Source organism: Rattus norvegicus, chromosome 11 (genome assembly GCF_036323735.1).
Source record: "Rattus norvegicus strain BN/NHsdMcwi chromosome 11, GRCr8, whole genome shotgun sequence".
In the NCBI taxonomy this organism is placed as follows: domain Eukaryota; kingdom Metazoa; phylum Chordata; class Mammalia; order Rodentia; family Muridae; genus Rattus; species Rattus norvegicus.
Window position 1 is genome coordinate 91,385,330 of NC_086029.1, and position 19,432 is coordinate 91,404,761.

The 19,432-nt window shown below is 43.0% G+C and overlaps 2 pseudogenes; one reads left to right on the forward strand and one right to left on the reverse strand.

Moving 5' to 3' along the window:
- Prkaa1-ps2 (protein kinase AMP-activated catalytic subunit alpha 1, pseudogene 2) lies at positions 1,236 to 2,731 on the reverse strand (annotated as a pseudogene).
- On the forward strand, positions 7,338 to 16,685 carry Prkaa1-ps1 (protein kinase AMP-activated catalytic subunit alpha 1, pseudogene 1; annotated as a pseudogene).
- The last annotated feature ends 2,747 nt before the right edge of the window (positions 16,686 to 19,432 follow it).

Below are 19,432 nucleotides of genomic sequence, written 5' to 3' on the forward strand. Positions count from 1 at the left end.
TAGATCTTGCTTTTCTGGTGTGTTTGGATATTCCATGTTTGTTTTGGTGGGAGAATTGGGCTCCGATGATGGCATGTAGTCTTGGTTTCTGTTGCTTGGGTTCCTGCGCTTGCGTCTCGCCATCAGATTATCTCTAGTGTTACTTTGTTCTGCTATTTCTGACAGTGGCTAGACTGTCCTATAAGCCTGTGTGTCAGGAGTGCTGTAGACCTGTTTTCCTCTCTTTCAGTCAGTTATGGGGACAGAGTGTTCTGCTTTCGGGCGTGTAGTTTTTCCTCTCTACAGGTCTTCAGCTGTTCCTGTGGGCCTGTGTCTTGAGTTCACCAGGCAGCTTTCTTGCAGCAGACAAGTTGGTCTTACCTGTGGTCCCGAGGCTCAAGTTTGCTCGCGGGGTGCTGCCCAAGGGCTCTCTGCGGCGGCAGCAACCAGGAAGACCTGTGCCGCCCCTTCCGGGAGCTTCAGTGCACCAGGGTTCCAGATCGCCTTTGGTGTTTTCCTCTGGCGTCCGAGATGTATGTACAGAGAGCAGTCTCTTCTGGTTTCCCAGGCTTGTCTGCCTCTCTGAAGGTTCAGCTCTCCCTCCCACGGGATTTGGGTGCAGAGAACTGTTTATCCGGTCTGTTTCCCTCAGGTTCCGGCGGTGTCTCAGGCAGGGGTCCTGCCCCTCCTGGGCCCTCCCCCACGGGAGCCCAGAGGCCTTATACAGTTTCCTCTTGGGCCAGGGATGTGGGCAGGGGTGGGCAGTGTTGGTGGTCTCTTCCGCTCTGCAGCCTCAGGAGTGCCCACCTGATCAGGCGGTGAGGTGTCTTTCCCACAGGGTCTGGGAGCAGAGAGCTGCTGCTGGCCCGGGATCCGCGGGCGTGGGACCTCCGGCAAACACAGGGCGTGCCCGGTCCTAGATGAACTCTGCCTCTGTGTGTCCCGATCTCACCAGGCAGCTCTCTTGCAGCAGACAAGTTGGTCTTACCTGTGGTCCCGAGGCTCAAGTTTGCTCGCGGGGTGCTGCCCAAGGGCTCTCTGCGGCGGCAGCAACCAGGAAGACCTGTCCATAAACAACTTCTTAACAACAACAACCTGGAAGACTTGGTGGGGGGGGGGGGGAAGGGTGCCATGAAAATTCCTCACCCCAAATCAGGGGACAAGAGCAGCTGCCAAGGGTGTAAACAACTTCTTGCTATAGCAGGCTAAAAGGCTCAGTGAGGGAGAAGGGAAACACTCCAAGGTAGGGCCCAACAGTCACAGATGAAGTAAGAGAGACTTCTGAGGGCTTTCCCTGGGCCTCAGCAGTGCAGTCACTCCTTTGGCAAGATCAGTAGCTGCTGATGGATCCTGATCTCCGTAGATTAGCGGTCCCTGTTTCAGCTTCTGTAATTTCATCATCAAAACTACAGAAATCCAGTAAGTTAAGGCCTACTGTCCACTTGGCATAGCTCTAGACTCATTTTGGAAAATAAGCTTGTCACAGGGTTCTTCCTTCATACAAGCAAATAATGGGGCGTTACAACCTTCCATTCACAATCCAACTGCTTGACTGTTCTACATACTTCTACCATGACATCACTGGGTTGGCTTTGACCTCTAATTCCCAAATACCACCTTGCCTTCCGTACACCTTGGTGTCTGGATTTCTGTGGGTTTAATTCATCCAGGGTGTGTCAGGCCCTTGGTGTTTCAGCAACCAAGAATGGTACTCTTTCCGGGTTTTGCCAAGTTGGTGATCATAGAGGAAAGAATCAGGTGGGCTTTTTGCCATGTAGAAATCTTTGGCTTCGTTCATTATTCTCCTGTTGTCTATTATGAGATGGGTCCTAGTGGTTTCCTTTGCACGGGTAGCTGAGGATCTCCTCCTTGGAGCACTCCAACTTCTCACACACTTCTTCCAAGGCTTCATCATCAATCCTGGTTGAACTATAAGAAGGGTCCTCGGGAAAGAGATATTTCGGAAGGTCCTGTTTAAACCATTCACGTTCCATGGTATCTTTTAGTGTGGCCCTCTCCATGGGATCTACCTCCAGCAAAGGGTTCAAAGGCGTATTACAGAGGGATTTAAATACCGAGGGGTATAAAATATCCCATCACATATCTTCTTACAAAGATTTGGCATGTGGTAATCATCAAAAGGGAGGGTTCCACATGGCAAAGCATAGAGAATGACACTGCTGCTCCAGATGTTCACCTCAGGGCCTGCATACAATCTTTCTGAAATTACTTCTGGTGCAGCATAATTGGGTGAGTCACAGCTTGCCTTAAAAATTCACCTTCTGACACCCTGTTGGAAAGACCAAAGTCGGCTATCTTTGCATTCATGTGTGCATCAAGCAGGATGTCTTCAAGTTTCAAATCTCTGTGGACCACCATATGCCTGGGACAGTAATCCACACAAGGATCTGCTGGAACAGATGTTGACTTTCCTTTTTGGCCAACCTTCCATTGTTACAGATATAATCAAATAGCTCTCCTCCTGAGACACATTCCATCACCAGGCAAATATCAGATGGTGTACCGATGACCTGGTACAGTTTGATTATGTGAGGGTACTTGAAAAGCCTCAGGTTCTGAATATCTCTGAGGATTGTTCCAACAACGACAAGGTTTCGAATCTTCTAACAGTTGAGTATCTTCACAGCAACTTTATGTCCAGTCAACTCATGCTTGCCCACCTTCACTTTCCCGAAGGTGCTGCCACCACTCAGCGTGTCCCCCAGGATGCAGTGGCCGATCTTCACCCGCCTGTCGCCATCTTTCTCCAGGATGCAGACTCAGCCTTAAAGATTATCAGAAGAGGGCATTGGGTTCCATTACAGATGATTGTGAGCCACCATGTGGTTGCTGGGAATTGAACTCAGGACCTCTGGAAGAGCAGTCAGTGCTCTTAACCTCTGAGCTATCTCTCCAGCCCCGCCAAAAGATGCCCCAACATATAACAAAGACATATGCTCCACTATGTTCATAGCAGCCTTATTTATAATAGCCAGAAGTTGGAAAGAACCCACATGCCCTTCAACAGAGGAATGGATACAGAAAATGTGGTACATCTACACAATGGAATATTACTCAGCTATCAAAAACAATGACTTTATGAAATTCATAGGCAAGTGGAGGGAACTGGAAGATATCATCCTTAGTGAGGTAACCCAATCACAGGAAAACACACATGTAATGCACTCATTGATAAGTGGCTATTAGCCCAAATGCTTGAATTACCCTGGATGCACAGAACACATGAAACTCAAGAAGGATGACCAAAATGTGAATGCTTCACTCCTTCTTTAAAAGGGGAACAAGAATACCCTTGGAGGGAATAGGGAGGGAAAGTTTATAACAGAGGGAGAAGGAACACCCATTCAGAACCTGCCCCATATGTGGCCCATACATATACAGCCACCAAACTAGATAAGATGGATGAAGCAAAGAAGTGCAGGCAGACAGGAACCAGATGTAGATCTCTCCTGAGAGGCACACCCAGAATACAACAAATACATAGGCGAATGCCAGCAGCAAAGCACTGAACTGAGAATGGGATCCCCATTGAAGGAATCAGAGAAAGGACTGAAAGGTTGAAGGGGCTTGAGGCCTCATATGAACAACAATGCCCACCAACCAGAGTTTCCAAGGACCAAGCCAGTACCCAAAGAGTATACATGGACTGACCCTGGGCTCCAACCGCATAAGTAGCAATGAATAGCCTAGTAAGAGCACCAGTGGAAGGGGAACTCTTTGGTCCTGAACCCCCAGTGAATATGATTGTTGTGGGGAGAGCAGTAATAGGGGGATGATGGGGAGGGGAACACCGGTAGAGAAGGGGAGGGGAGGGGCTAGGGGGATGTTGGCCTGGAAACCGGGAAAGGGAATAATAATAGAAATGTAAATAAGAAATACTCAAGTTAATAAAGAAAAAAAAAAAGATTATCAGAAGAAATTATCCGCCACCTGGTGCCCATCTGTGAAATTGCACCCTGAGACTTTCCAATGTCCACCAGGAAGTTTAGTCTGCAAGTCACAAAAACCTTAAATGTCTTCTCCATCAGGAGCAAACCGATGGTGACTTTGCATCTAGATGAAGAGTCTCAGTCTAGACAGCAGTTAAAACTGTAACAAGCAAAATAAAATTTATGAATATAAACTGCTATTTGAAGAGAATTCAACTGCCAGGCGGTAGTGGTAGAAATCTTTGATCCTAGCACTTGGAAGGCAGAGGCAGGAGGAACTCTGAATTCAAGGCGAGTCTGGTCTACAGAGTGAGTTCTAGGACAGCCAGGACTGCACAGAGAAATCCTGTCTCAGATGGGGTGGGGGGAAAAAGGGGGGAGAGAGATTATTAATAAAATGTAATCAAAAGTATTCATTAGATGGAGAAACACAAAATTTGAACTTTTTGTACCCACTTCAGCAGCACACATAGTAAAATCAGACCAATATAGAGAAGATCGGAATGCTGCCTGCTAGAGGGTTACATGGAAATTCTCAAAGTGGTCTGGATCTGTATATTGTGTTTTAAAAGAAATCTATTCAGTAAAAATTGTTCATTTATTGAATGACCTTCTCAGTTACAAAATAAAGGCTAAGACAGCCACATGTGTACATCAAGGCAACAACTGATAAACTATGAAAAGAGGGAGAGGGTAGAGGGTCGAGTGGAATGAGGGACCACCCTCTGTCCAGGATCTGAGAGGGAGGCTGTGGAGGAGGGATAGAGAGCGAAATGATTTGAAAAGGGAGTCCACTTAGCCTTTGTCCTTTTGAACTAAGGATATTTGTTTGTTTTGCATACTCACAGAAGGAGTAAAATAACTCCTTGAAAATGAGTACCATACACATGACCTATGACCCTTTCAGTCACATCTGTATATGTGTAGATGATGATGATGTCGACTTGTTTATGGTTGTCATTATTAGCATTTCCTCTAGGCTCTGCCCAACAGTTAACCTAGCAATAGCCAGGCTTGTTGTGAAAGGTCTGTTTGGCCTCCCTCTCCCCCCACCCTTCTTCCCTCTCTTTTCCTCTCCCTGTCCCCTTCTCTCTTTCTCTCTCTGCACCCCCAACATGTTCCAGGTTGGCTTCTCTCTCTCTCTCTCTCTCTCTCTCTCTCTCTCTCTCCTTCTCTCTCCCCTTTCTTTCTCTGTCTCTACTCCCTGTCCCACATCCCTTTCCTATGTCCCAAACAAATTTCATTTTCTACTAGTCCAGCCCTATGGCTGATATGGGGGGCCAGGGTTCAACATGAGCCCTCTGTGGCACCTCCTTCTACCACATCATGCTGCCACATTCAAATACATATCAGTCAACTACAGATGACCACATGTGTGTGAATGTGTGAGCTCCAACTCCATGAATTCCTGCTACAATGGAATGCAATGCAGACCCAAGAAAGGCTCCAAGGGTCTCTTATGTAATGATGTGGAACTGACGTCCCAAGTAATTGGCTCAGTGGTTAAGAACACTTGTTTCTCTAGCAAAGGACCCAGGTCTGTGTACCAGCACCCACATGGCAGCTCACAACTGTCTGTCATTCCAGTCTCAGGGAATCTCAGCCCCTCTTCCTGACCTCAGCAAGCACCAAGAGCATATGTTATGCACATACCTATGTGCAGGCAAAACACCATACATAGAAAATAAGAAAATCTAGGGGCTGGGTTGGGAGACTGTGCATGATGGCACAGATCTGTAATTATAGCATTTGAGATACAAAAGTTGGATTGCCTTGTGTTGAAGGCCAGCCTGGGTTATAGAGAGAATGTCAGGCCACCCTGGGCTATTGTGTATTAAAACTGTCAAAAACAAAACAAATACAGGAAAACAAAGTATGCTAGCATTTTCTGACAGAAAGAGAGAGAGAGAGAGAGAGAGAGAGAGAGAGAGAGAGAGAGAAGACCACATTTCCTTGCATATTAAACATGCAAAAGAAATCAGTATCATTGGTTGAATCTTGAGAAAATAATGTGGTGCGGGGAGATGGGTAATTTGTGTGAATATATTGTCTATTCAGAACAAAATCAAAAGTTCTGTGTGGTAGTGCACCCCTACAAATCATAGCATTTGGGAGGTAGAGTAAAGGGGACTCATTACATTCTAGTCTATCCAGGGCTGCATAGCAAGACCCTGTCTCAGAAAACAGTTAATGTTCCTGTCCATGGCCCAGCAAGTAGAGTCACATGTCACCAACCCCGAAGGTCTGGGTTTCATTCCCAGGATCCACATGGCGGAGGGAGAGAACAATTCTCACACATTGCCCTCTGATTCCCACACAATGACTGTGGCACAGAAACACACCTGAGCACAGAGTAAGTAGAGGCTGGAGAGACGACTGAGCAAGTGGGAAAGCTTGTTGCTCTGGCAGAGGACCGTGGGTTGGTTCCCAGCACCCACGTGGCAGCTACAACCCCAGCTCAAGGGAATCCGATGCCTCTGGTCTCTGCAAGATCCTGAATGCACATGCACATACTGCCTCAACACACATACATATAATTACAACACAGCTTTAAAATAAATAAGAAACAAATCCAATGTAATTCATAAAAACGAGCCAAACAGCACAATTTCTGAAGATACCATTCCTGGTAAGTGGAGGCTGTAAATCATTCAGGAAGCAGGAGCAGAAGGGTGCTTAGCTCAAGGCCAGCCAGGTCTACATAACGATGCTTTCTTTCCTCCTCTTCCTACTCTTCCTCCTCCTCCTCCACCACCTCCTCTTCTTTTTTCTCCTCTTCTTCCTTCTCTTTTCCCTCTTCCTTCTCATCCTTTTCCTCTTTCTTTTATTTGTGTAGGCCTGGCTGTCCTGGAACTAACTCTATAGGCCAGATAAGCCTCGAACTCACAGAAATCTATCTCTATCTTTCCAATGTTGGGCATAAAGATATGTCCACAACATTCTGACTAAAATGACTTTTATTTATTTTATGAATATTAGTATTTTACCAGCATGTATTTAAGTGCAGTACATACGTTCAGAGTTTAAGGTAGCTAGGAGAGGATGTCAGATGTTGTAATTACTGTTTTGAGCTACAGTGTAATTACAGAACCATTCAGTGCTGGTAATCAAACCTCTGCCTTCTGGAAGAGCAGTCAGTCCTCTTCATTGTTGGACCAACTGTCCAGCCTACAACCCTTTTTCAGAACTCCTAAGCAGCCGAGGTGATGAAGTAGAAATTTCTGGTTTCGTTGGCGACTCAATTGTGTCCTGTGATGTTTTTCTGGAAACTCTCTTATGGGAGGGTATTTTGCTGAAGTAGACATGTGAGAGGATGTTTTGCTCAGAACTGACATGTGGTGTATTGCTGGAAGCTGCTTGGTAAAAGGGCATGTGATGTTTTGCTAAAATAGATGCTTGAGAGGACACATGATGTTTGGAAAAAGTGTAAGTATAACCCGACAGGCAGTGGATGATGCTCTTGCATTGGTTTGCCTTGCGTTCTTCATGACTTTGACTTCCTAGAGAGAAAAGCACCAAAGAACTTCTGGTAGTATTCCGAATGCTTCTCATGACTTCTTCACAGCTAATCTGTGAAGTCTTGAGGTTTCTTCTGGATCACACAGCTGCTGATTCATGTTTGATGTTTGTTGCTGAACTGGACTGCTGACAATGAATATTGGAATCGCTCTCACAGAACTATTTTGTAAACAGGACTACAACCCCGTTTTCCTATGAACCTTTCTTTTCCCCTACCTCTAGAGGGTGATGTGCTAGAAGGGAAGTTGAAGCATTAAAGAAACATAATTAATGTATAGTTTGAAAAATATAAGCCCATAGAGAAGCCCTATCATGGAAAACAAAAAACAAACAAAAGCCCCAAAACAAACAAAACTGGATACCAACTACAAAGAAAGTTTTAGCATACTCTTTGGCATGAATTCAGATGTTCAAGAAATATAAGTTATGTTTCTATTAATTTCCATTTCACATAGACTCTCTGCTGGGCTTAGGGGGAACTAAACCTAGTGCTTACTGGAGTCTCTTTAGCTTACCTCTTCCCCTATAGATTTATACATTCATTCTAGAATCTCACATAGTGCAGAGTCTGGGTGGGTGCAGAGGACCACTGGTCTGAACACATCTCTCTGTGAAGCTACTTTAACTGCCACTTCTATGTCCAATTATGGATGAAGGACTTCTCAGAAAGAGCATCAGGAGACAGGAGTGCCAAGATGCACCCCACAGCTATGCTCTCTAAGGATTTGGTCCAGGCTGTTTCCAGAAGGGAGGGCAGAGCTCTGTGTCTCAGGAATCCCACTCCCCATGGTCTTCCTCATCTCTTTCCCACAAAATGGCTTCTGCCCAGTTTCAGATGAGTTTCCCTTATTTACTTTTGGTGCTAAACAACTCTTGTCTTGCACTTTCTTCCTCATCCCCCTTTTTTATAAATCTGAACACAAGCATCAGGAGTAGGTTATTATAATTTCAGATTTTGTCTACCTTCCATCCACAATGGCCATTAGTACTCTAAATACTGAATATCCAGCACAGCACTGGATCTGAGCAGTTCCAGAAACCATTTAGAACATTACCCAAGCACATTAACCAGGAAGACCATTTTAAGGGAGCCAGCTGAATGTTGCCCTGAGGAACTACATTCTTTTACCAAGCACAAACACAGAGTCAGCTGCTTGAGCAGAAAGGGGAGTGGGCAGTTATCAGGAAATCAGGAAAAAATAAACAAACTCAGGTTGGTCACTCAAAATATTCTTCTCTCACAGAAACATTAGTTTTGTAATTTCCAAAGCATGTTGACAAACATTTCTTTGCTATATGAAAATACTTTTAGAAAAAACACAGATCTTAAAAATTTCCATTCATTTTAGTTGATATCCCATTGCAGTTGCTACAGATAAACAATAACACTAAAATTGGAAACAGGCCGGGCATGGGGGCAGCCAAGTCTGAACATTCAGGAGACAGGAGCAGGTGAATCTTTGAGAGTTTGAGGTCAACCTGGTCTATGGAGTGGCCAGAGCTTTATAAATAGGGAGACTGGGGTTGGGGATTTAGCTCAGTGGTAGAGCGCTTGCCTGGCAAGCTCAAGGCCCTGGGTTCGGTCTATATCCAGTTCCTGTCAGCCTGCACTTCTTTGCTTCATCCATCTTTTCTAATTGGGTGGTTGTATATGTATGGGCCACATGTGGGGCAGGCTCAGATGGGTGTTCCTTCTGCCTCTGTTATAAACTTTGCCTCCCTATTCCCTCCAAGGGTATTCTTGTTCCCCTTTTAAAGAAGGAGTGAAGCATTCACATTTTGGTCATCCTTCTTGAGTTTCATGTGTTCTGTGCATCCAGGGTAATTCAAGCATTTGGGCTAATAGCCACTTATCAATGAGTGCATTACATGTGTGTTTTCCTGTGATTGGGTTACCTCACTAAGGATGATATCTTCCAGTTCCCTCCACTTGCCTATGAATTTCATAAAGTCATTGTTTTTGATAGCTGAGTAATATTCCATTGTGTAGATGTACCACATTTTCTGTATCCATTCCTCTGTTGAAGGGCATGTGGGTTCTTTCCAACTTCTGGCTATTATAAATAAGGCTGCTATGAACATAGTGGAGCATATGTCTTTGTTATATGTTGGGGCATCTTTTGGCGGGGCTGGAGAGATAGCTCAGAGGTTAAGAGCACTGACTGCTCTTCCAGAGGTCCTGAGTTCAATTCCCAGCAACCACATGGTGGCTCACAATCATCTGTAATGGAACCCAATGCCCTCTTCTGATAATCTTTAAGGCTGAGTCTGCATCCTGGAGAAAGATGGCGACAGGCGGGTGAAGATCGGCCACTGCATCCTGGGGGACACGCTGAGTGGTGGCAGCACCTTCGGGAAAGTGAAGGTGGGCAAGCATGAGTTGACTGGACATAAAGTTGCTGTGAAGATACTCAACTGTTAGAAGATTCGAAACCTTGTCGTTGTTGGAACAATCCTCAGAGATATTCAGAACCTGAGGCTTTTCAAGTACCCTCACATAATCAAACTGTACCAGGTCATCGGTACACCATCTGATATTTGCCTGGTGATGGAATGTGTCTCAGGAGGAGAGCTATTTGATTATATCTGTAACAATGGAAGGTTGGCCAAAAAGGAAAGTCAACATCTGTTCCAGCAGATCCTTGTGTGGATTACTGTCCCAGGCATATGGTGGTCCACAGAGATTTGAAACTTGAAGACATCCTGCTTGATGCACACATGAATGCAAAGATAGCCGACTTTGGTCTTTCTTTTCTTTCTTTTTTTTTTTTATTAACTTGAGTATTTCTTATATACATTTCGAGTGTTATTCCCTTTCCCGGTATCCGGGCAAACATCCCCCTCCCCCCACCCCTTCCTTATGGGTGTTCCCCTCCCCACCCTCCCCCCATTGCCGCCCTCCCCCCAACAGTCTAGTTAACTGGGGGTTCAGTCTTAGCAGGACCCAGGGCTTCCACTTCCACTGGTGCTCTTACTAGGATATTCATTGCTACCTATGAGGTCAGAGTCCAGGGTCAGTCCATGTATAGTCTTTAGGTAGTGGCTTAGTCCCTGGAAGCTCTGGTTGCTTGGCATTGTTGTACATATGGGGTCTCGAGCCCCTTCAAGCTCTTCCAGTTCTTTCTCTGATTCCTTCAACGGGGGTCCTATTCTCAGTTCAGTGGTTTGCTGCTGGCATTCGCCTCTGTGTTTGCTGTATTCTGGCTGTGTCTCTCAGGAGCGATCTACATCCGGCTCCTGTCAGTCTGCACTTCTTTGCTTCATCCATCTTGTCTAATTGGGTGGCTGTATATGTATGGGCCACATGTGGGGCAGGCTCTGAATGGGTGTTCGTTCTGTCTCTGTTTTAATCTTTGCCTCTCTATTCCCTGCCAAGGGTATTCTTGTTCCCCTTTTAAAGAAGGAGTGAAGCATTCACATTTTGATCATCTGTCTTGAGTTTCATTTGTTCTAGGCATCTAGGGTAATTCAAGCATTTGGGCTAATAGCCACTTATCAATGAGTGCATACCATGTGTGTCTTTCTGTGATTGGGTTAGCTCACTCAGGATGATATTTTCCAGTTCCAACCATTTGCCTACGAATTTCATAAAGCCATTGTTTTTGATAGCTGAGTAATATTCCATTGTGTAGATGTACCACATTTTCTGTATCCATTCCTCTGTTGAAGGGCATCTGGGTTCTTTCCAGCTTCTGGCTATTATAAATAAGGCTGCGATGAACATAGTGGAGCACGTGTCTTTTTTATATGTTTGGGCATCTTTTGGGTATATGCCCAAGAGAGGTATAGCTGGATCCTCAGGCAGTTCAATGTCCAATTTTCTGAGGAACCTCAAGACTGATTTCCAGAATGGTTGTACCAGTCTGCAACCCCACCAACAATGGAGGAGTGTTCCTCTTTCTCCGCATTCTCGCCAGCATTTGCTGTCACCTGACTTTCTGATCTTAGCCATTCTCACTGGCATGAGGTGAAATCTCAGGGTTGTTTTGATTTGCATTTCCCTTATGACTAAAGATGTTGAACATTTCTTTAGGTGTTTCTCAGCCATTCGGCATTCCTCAGCTGTGAATTGTTTGTTTAGCTCTAAACCCCATTTTTTAATAGGGTTATTTGTCTCCCTGCGGTCTAACTTCTTGAGTTCTTTGTATATTTTGGATATAAGGCCTCTATCTGTTGTAGGATTGGTAAAGATCTTTTCCCAATCTGTTGGTTGCTGTTTTGTCCTAACCACAGTGTCCTTTGCCTTACAGAAGCTTTGCAGTTTTATGAGATCCCATTTGTCGATTCTTGATCTTAGAGCATAAGCCATTGGTGTTTTGTTCAGGAAATTTTTTCCAGTGCCCATGTGTTCCAGATGCTTCCCTAGTTTTTCTTCTATTAGTTTGAGTGTGTCTGGTTTGATGTGGAGGTCCTTGATCCACTTGGACTTAAGCTTTGTACAGGGTGATAAGCATGGATCGATCTGCATTCTTCTACATGTTGCCCTCCAGTTGAACCAGCACCATTTGCTGAAAATGCTATCTTTTTTCCATTGGATGGTTTTGGCTTCTTTGTCAAAAATCAAGTGACCATAGGTGTGTGGGTTTATTTCTGGGTCTTCAATTCTATTCCATTGGTCTATCTGTCTGTCTCTGTACCAATACCATGCAGTTTTTATCACTATTGCTCTGTAATACTGCTTGAGTTCAGGGATAGTGATTCCCCCTGAAGTCCTTTTATTGTTGAGGATAGTTTTAGCTATCCTGGTTTTTTTGTTATTCCAGATGAATTTGCAAATTGTTCTGTCTAACTCTTTGAAGAATTGGATTGGTATTTTGATGGGGATTGCATTGAATCTGTAGATCGCTTTTGGTAAAATGGCCATTTTTACTATATTAATCCTGCCAATCCATGAGCATGGGAGATCTTTCCATCTTCTGAGGTCTTATTCAATTTCTTTCTTCAGTGTCTTGAAGTTCTTATTGTACAAATCTTTTACTTGCTTGGTAAAAGTCACACCGAGGTACTTTATATTATTTGGGTCTATTATGAAGGGTGTCGTTTCCCTAATTTCTTTCTCCGCTAGTTTCTCTTTTGTGTAGAGGAAGGCTACTGATTTATTTGAGTTAATTTTATACCCAGCCACTTTGCTGAAGTTGTTTATCAGCTTTAGTAGTTCTCTGGTGGAACTTTTGGGATCACTTAAATATACTATCATATCATCTGCAAATAGTGATATTTTGACTTCTTCTTTTCCGATCTGTATCCCCTTGACCTCCTTTTGTTGTCTGATTGCTCTGGCTAGAACTTCAAGAACTATATTGAATAAGTTGGGAGAGAGTGGGCAGCCTTGTCTAGTCCCTGATTTTAGTGGGATTGCTTCAAGTTTCTCTACATTTAGTTTAATGTTAGCAACTGGTTTGCTGTATATGGCTTTTAGTATGTTTAGGTATGGGCCTTGAATTCCTATTCTTTCAAGGACTTTTATCATGAAGGGGTGTTGAATTTTGTCAAATGCTTTCTCAGCATCTAATGAAATGATCATGTGGTTTTGTTCTTTCAGTTTGTTTATATAATGGATCACGTTGATGGTTTTCCGTATATTAAACCATCCCTGCATGCCTGGGATGAAGCCTACTTGATCATGGTGGATGATTGTTTTGATGTGCTCTTGGATTCGGTTTGCCAGAATTTTATTGAGTATTTTTGCGTCGATATTCATAAGGGAAATTGGTCTGAAGTTCTCTTTCTTTGTTGGGTCTTTGTATGGTTTAGGTATAAGAGTAATTGTGGCTTCATAGAAGGAATTCGGTAGTGCTCCATCTGTTTCAATTTTGTGGAATAGTTTGGATAATATTGGTATGAGGTCTTCTATGAAGGTCTGATAGAATTCTGCGCTAAACCCGTCTGGACCTGGGCTCTTTTTGGTTGGGAGACCTTTAATGACTGCTTCTATTTCCTTAGGAGTTATGGGGTTGTTTAACTGGTTTATCTGTTCCTGATTTAACTTCGGTACCTGGTATCTGTCTAGGAAATTGTCCATTTCCTGAAGATTTTCAAGTTTTGTTGAATATAGGCTTTTATAGAAAGATCTGATGATTTTTTTGAATTTCCTCTGATTCTGTAGTTATGTCTCCCTTTTCATTTCTGATTTTGTTAATTTGGACACACTCTCTGTGTCCTCTCGTTAGTCTGGCTAAGGGTTTATCTATCTTGTTGATTTTCTCAAAGAACCAACTTTTGGTTCTGTTGATTCTATGGTCCTTTTTGTTTCTACTTGGTTGATTTCAGCTCAGAGTTTGATTATTTCCTGCCTTCTACTCCTTCTGGGTGTATTTGCTTCCTTTTGTTCTAGAGCTTTTAGGTGTGCTGTCAAGCTGCTGACATATGCTCTTTCCTGTTTCTTTCTGCAGGCACTCAGTGCTATGAGTTTTCCTCTTAGCACAGCTTTCATTGTGTCCCATAAGTTTGGGTATGTTGTACCTTCATTTTCATTAAATTCTAAAAAGTTTTTAATTTCTTTCTTTATTTCTTCCTTGATCAGGTTATCATTGAGTAGAGCATTGTTCAATTTCCACGTATATGTGGGCATTCTTCCCTTATTGTTATTGAAGACCAGGTTTAGGACGTGGTGGTCTGATAGCACGCATGGGATTATTTCTATCTTTCTGTACCTGTTGAGGCCTGTTTTTTGACCAATTATATGGTCAATTTTGGAGAAAGTACCATGAGGAGCTGAGAAGAAGGTATATCCTTTTGCTGTAGGATAGAATGTTCTATAAATATCTGTTAAGTCCATTTGGCTCATGACTTCTCTTAATCTGTCTACATCTCTGTTTAATTTCTGTTTCCATGATCTGTCCATTGATGAGAGTGGGGTGTTGAAATCTCCTACTATTATTGTGTGAGGTGCAATGTGTGTCTTGAGCTTTAGTAAGGTTTCTTTTACGTATATAGGTGCCCTTGTATTTGGGGCATAGATATTTAGGATTGAGAGTTCATCTTGGTGGATTTTTCCTTTGATGAATATGAAGTGTCCTTCCTTATCTTTTTTGATGACTTTTAGTTGAAAATTGATTTTATTTGATATTAGAATGGCTACTCCAGCTTGCTTCTTCCAACCATTTGCTTGGAAAGTTGTTTTCCAGCCTTTCACTCTGAGGTAGTGTCTGTCTTTGTCTCTGAGGTGTGTTTCCGGTAGGCAGCAGAATGCAGGGTCCTCGTTGAGTATCCAGTTTGTTAATCTATGTCTTTTTATTGGGGAGTTGAGGCCATTGATGTTGAGAGATATTAAGGAATAGTGATTATTGCTTCCTGTTATATTCATATTTGGATGTGAGGTTATGTTTGTGTGCTTTTCTTCTCTTTGTTTTGTTGCCAAGACGATTAGTTTCTTGCTTCTTCTAGGGTATAGCTTGCCTCCTTATGTTGGGCTTTACCATTTATTATCCTTTGTAGTCCTGGATTTGTAGAAAGGTATTGTGTAAATTTGGTTTTGTCATGGAATATCTTGGTTTCTCCATCTATGTTAATTGAGAGTTTTGCTGGATACAGTAACCTGGGCTGGCATTTGTGTTCTCTTAGGGTCTGTATGACATCAGTCCAGGATCTTCTGGCCTTCGTAGTTTCTGGCGAAAAGTCTGGTGTGATTCTGATAGGTCTGCCTTTATATGTTACTTGACCTTTTTCCCTTACTGCTTTTAATATTCTTTCTTTATTTTGTGCATTTGGTGTTTTGACTATTATGTGACGGGAGGTGTTTCTTTTCTGGTCCAATCTATTTGGAGTTCTGTAGGCTTCTTGTATGCCTATGGGTATCTCTTTTTTTAGGTTAGGGAAGTTTTCTTCTATGATTTTGTTGAAGATATTTACTGGTCCTTTGAGCTGGGAGTCTTTGCTCTCTTCTATACCTATTATCCTTAGGTTTGATCTTCTCATTGAGTCCTGGATTTCCTGTATGTTTTGGACCAGTAGCTTTTTCCACTTTACATTATCTTTGACAGTTGAGTCAATGATTTCTATGGGATCTTCTGCTCCTGAGATTCTCTCTTCCATCTCTTGTATTCTGTTGGTGAAGCTTGTATCTACAGCTCCTTGTCTCTTTTTTTGGTTTTCTATATCCAGGGTTGTTTCCATGTGTTCTTTCTTGATTGCTTTTATTTCCATTTTTAATTCCTTCAACTGTTTGATTGTGTTTTCCTGGAATTCTTTCAGGGATTTTTGTGTCTCCTCTCTATGGGCTTCTACTTGTTTATTTATGTTTTCCTGGAATTCTTTCGATTTTGGTCTTTCTAACAGGGTGTCAGAAGGTGAATTTTTAAGGCAAGCTGTGACTCACCCAATTATGCTGCACCAGAAGTAATTTCAGAAAGATTGTATGCAGGCCCTGAGGTGAACATCTGGAGCAGCAGTGTCATTCTCTATGCTTTGCCATGTGGAACCCTCCCTTTTGATGATTACCACATGCCAAATCTTTGTAAGAAGATATGTGATGGGATATTTTATACCCCTCGGTATTTAAATCCCTCTGTAATACGCCTTTGAACCCTTTGCTGAAGGTAGATCCCATGGAGAGGGCCACACTAAAAGATACCATGGAACGTGAATGGTTTAAACAGGACCTTCCGAAATATCTCTTTCCCGAGGACCCTTCTTATAGTTCAACCAGGATTGATGATGAAGCCTTGGAAGAAGTGTGTGAGAAGTTGGAGTGCTCCAAGGAGGAGATCCTCAGCTACCCGTGCAAAGGAAACCACTAGGACCCATCTCATAATAGACAACAGGAGAATAATGAACGAAGCCAAAGATTTCTACATGGCAAAAAGCCCACCTGATTCTTTCCTCTATGATCACCAACTTGGCAAAACCTGGAAAGAGTACCATTCTTGGTTGCTGAAACACCAAGGGCCTGACACACCCTGGATGAATTAAACCCACAGAAATCCAGACACCAAGGTGTACGGAAGGCAAGGTGGTATTTGGGAATTAGAGGTCAAAGCCAACCCAGTGATGTCATGGTAGAAGTATGTAGAACAGTCAAGCAGTTGGATTGTGAATGGAAGGTTGTAACGCCCCATTATTTGCTTGTATGAAGGAAGAACCCTGTGACAAGCTTATTTTCCAAAATGAGTCTAGAGCTATGCCAAGTGGACAGTAGGCCTTAACTTACTGGATTTCTGTAGTTTTGATGATGAAATTACAGAAGCTGAAACAGGGACCGCTAATCTACGGAGATCAGGATCCATCAGCAGCTACTGATCTTGCCAAAGGAGTGACTGCACTGCTGAGGCCCAGGGAAAGCCCTCAGAAGTCTCTCTTACCTCATCTGTGACTGTTGGGCCCTACCTTGGAGTGTTTCCCTTCTCCCTCACTGAGCCTTTTAGCCTGCTATAGCAAGAAGTTGTTTACACCCTTGGCAGCTGCTCTTGTCCCCTGATTTGGGGTGAGGAATTTTCATGGCACCCTTCCCCCCCCCACCAAGTCTTCCAGGTTGTTGTTGTTAAGAAGTTGTTTATGCCCCTGATTTGGCCCAGAAATTTTCACCACACAGACTTTACCTGTTTTCCTGGTTGGGGATTTTCACCTGCCTTGTTTTTCCATGGCTTTTGCCTCCGGTATATTAGGAGATATCAGTAAAGCCTTGGTGACACTCTCTGAAAACAGGTGATGGGTGTATGTTTTCTCTTTCAATCCCACAGACCTAAGCCCGATAGTCACACACTGGCGGTGCAGGCGCCATTATCTGGAGGTCCCACTGAGATCAGGAAAGAGAGGACAACCTGACAGGATTGTTCCAAAAGGCTGGCCGGCAAGGAAGTGGCGACCACGGGGCAAAGCTGCAAGTAAGTAGCCTACAAAGGTTTTGTCTTAGCCATGAGAACCACAAGTTCCTCGTTATTGGTCGTAGATCAGCTTGTAAGTTTACTCAAACAACAAGGTACTGGTATTAAGGTAAAGACAGCCCAAGATTTTGTTAAAACTATAAAACAAGTCAGTCCTTGGTTTATAGCTAGTGGCAGCTTGAATATTCCCGATTGGAAATAGATTAAATGGGATTCACAGAAGGCCCTCCAAGATGGAGGATCAGAGAGCATTCCAATTGCTACCTATTCCTTATGGAGGTTAGTGAAGGACACTTTACTTAGTGAAAATGTGAGGGTCAAAGAGCAGATGATGGAGCAGATGGAGATTGAAAGGGCATTTGGAACTGCACAGAATGAACATATTAAAGAGTCAATTGTAGGGACAGCGGTGACTCTGATTCAACTTCCTATGAGTCTGATGCAGATGAGGAGATAACAGTGGAAAGGGAGACTGAGAAATTGGGAGAAAATGGGCCAGGAAAGGCCCCAGTAAGCAGAATTCAGAAGGGCCGCAGGAATTGAAAGCACGTGCAAAGAACAATAAAGATTTGGGGTAGTGGTGAGTAAACCTTGTAAAAAGGGACAAGGTAATAATGATAAAATGTTTTTGTGTGTGTGTTCTTTTAAAGTTATGCTAAAACCTAGAGAAGCAAAGTCAGTTCTCATAGATGCTTTTAGTCTTTCGACCCTGACTAGAGACAGTTTACAACCTAGACAAGAGAGAGAATGGGGTTGAGAAATACAGTTCTTCCAGACTCTCCACAGATGCTTTGGAGAGAGAAGGAAAATGAGCTTAAGGTTTTTAAGAGCTCTCCATGGACAGAAGGAAGGCAGGAGACGTCTTGCCTCCTTGCTGGTATTGGAGAAGTGCTTATTTCTGGTTCTGGGTCCTTCAGGTAGGATATCTGGGTCCCTTTGGTGGGACGCCATCTAGTTTTCTCCCTGTATGTCTATTGTCTGTCCTTGGTGCACCAGGCTATCCATGAATGTCAATTTATGTCTGGGTTTTTCTTCTCATTGCTTGAATGTTTTGTGTTTCATGTTTTAAAAAAATGGTTAAAACTTTAAATGCTGGTTGATTCACCCCTTGATGTAGTTTTAACTCCTTTCAAGAAAGGAACAAATACATAAAAAGCAGTTTCAACTGACTTTTGGAACCCTGCATCTGTAGCTAGGAGCCTAGGTCCACTGGGGAAACTCCCTAGGGGGCTGGCTGAATGTTTACATTAGCCAGATCCTAAAGGCACCAGGAGCTTCACAGCTTCTGTGGTAATGGAACTGATGGCTGTTTCTCTTAGAAAATCTTTGACTGTGTTTATTGGACTCAACAGGTGACAAGGTGCTTCTCTTAAAATTACAGTTAGAAAAGGTAAAAATGGTGTTTGATCTAAATATTAAAGATATGTGTAGTCACTTCATTTTTTGTTTCTGATTAGTTTTAGATGTATAATACACTCTAGATGTCTTGGTTATAGTTTACTGACTTTTAAGTTATTGGGTATGGTTAATAATTTGTAACATTGGTAACAGAAAGTTGGCTTAAAACTGGAGTCATTCTAGACAACCAGTGGCATGAACCAACCCCAGGAAACAGGTCTAAATTGGAATAATATTTTAATATAATTCTTATTCTAGAAACCAGACTTATAAAAGAATTTAGAGTAATGTCTTCGTTGAAGAATTAGAACCTGCACCATCATCATTCGTTCACAGGCAAGAATTGGCAGTCAAACTTTGGAGCATGGGGAATGGACTTGGTGTTTTGGAGAGACTGGATTTTGGAGAATAGATGGTTTGTTGGAGGTTGAGTTTTGCTTTCCAAAGTTATGGTTGTGCTCTGGTGTTACAAGGGAAACTTAAAGATTGTGGTTAAAGATTGCCAGGTTACATTGGCTACAGTCTACAGTTTGATCACAGACAGGCTCAAGATTCTAACTCACACATATTTGTAATTAAAAAAATCAAACAGGTAGAGATCGTTACAGGATTTAGGAAGGGTTGATGTGCCTATGGAACTTATAAGAGCATTATAGCCTGTTTGCTTACTCAAACTGCTATTTCAAGAAATACATGTAGCATTATTACAGATTTAAAAGATTGTTTTTATGCTGTTTCTTTACATGGTGGCGATTGTGAAAGATT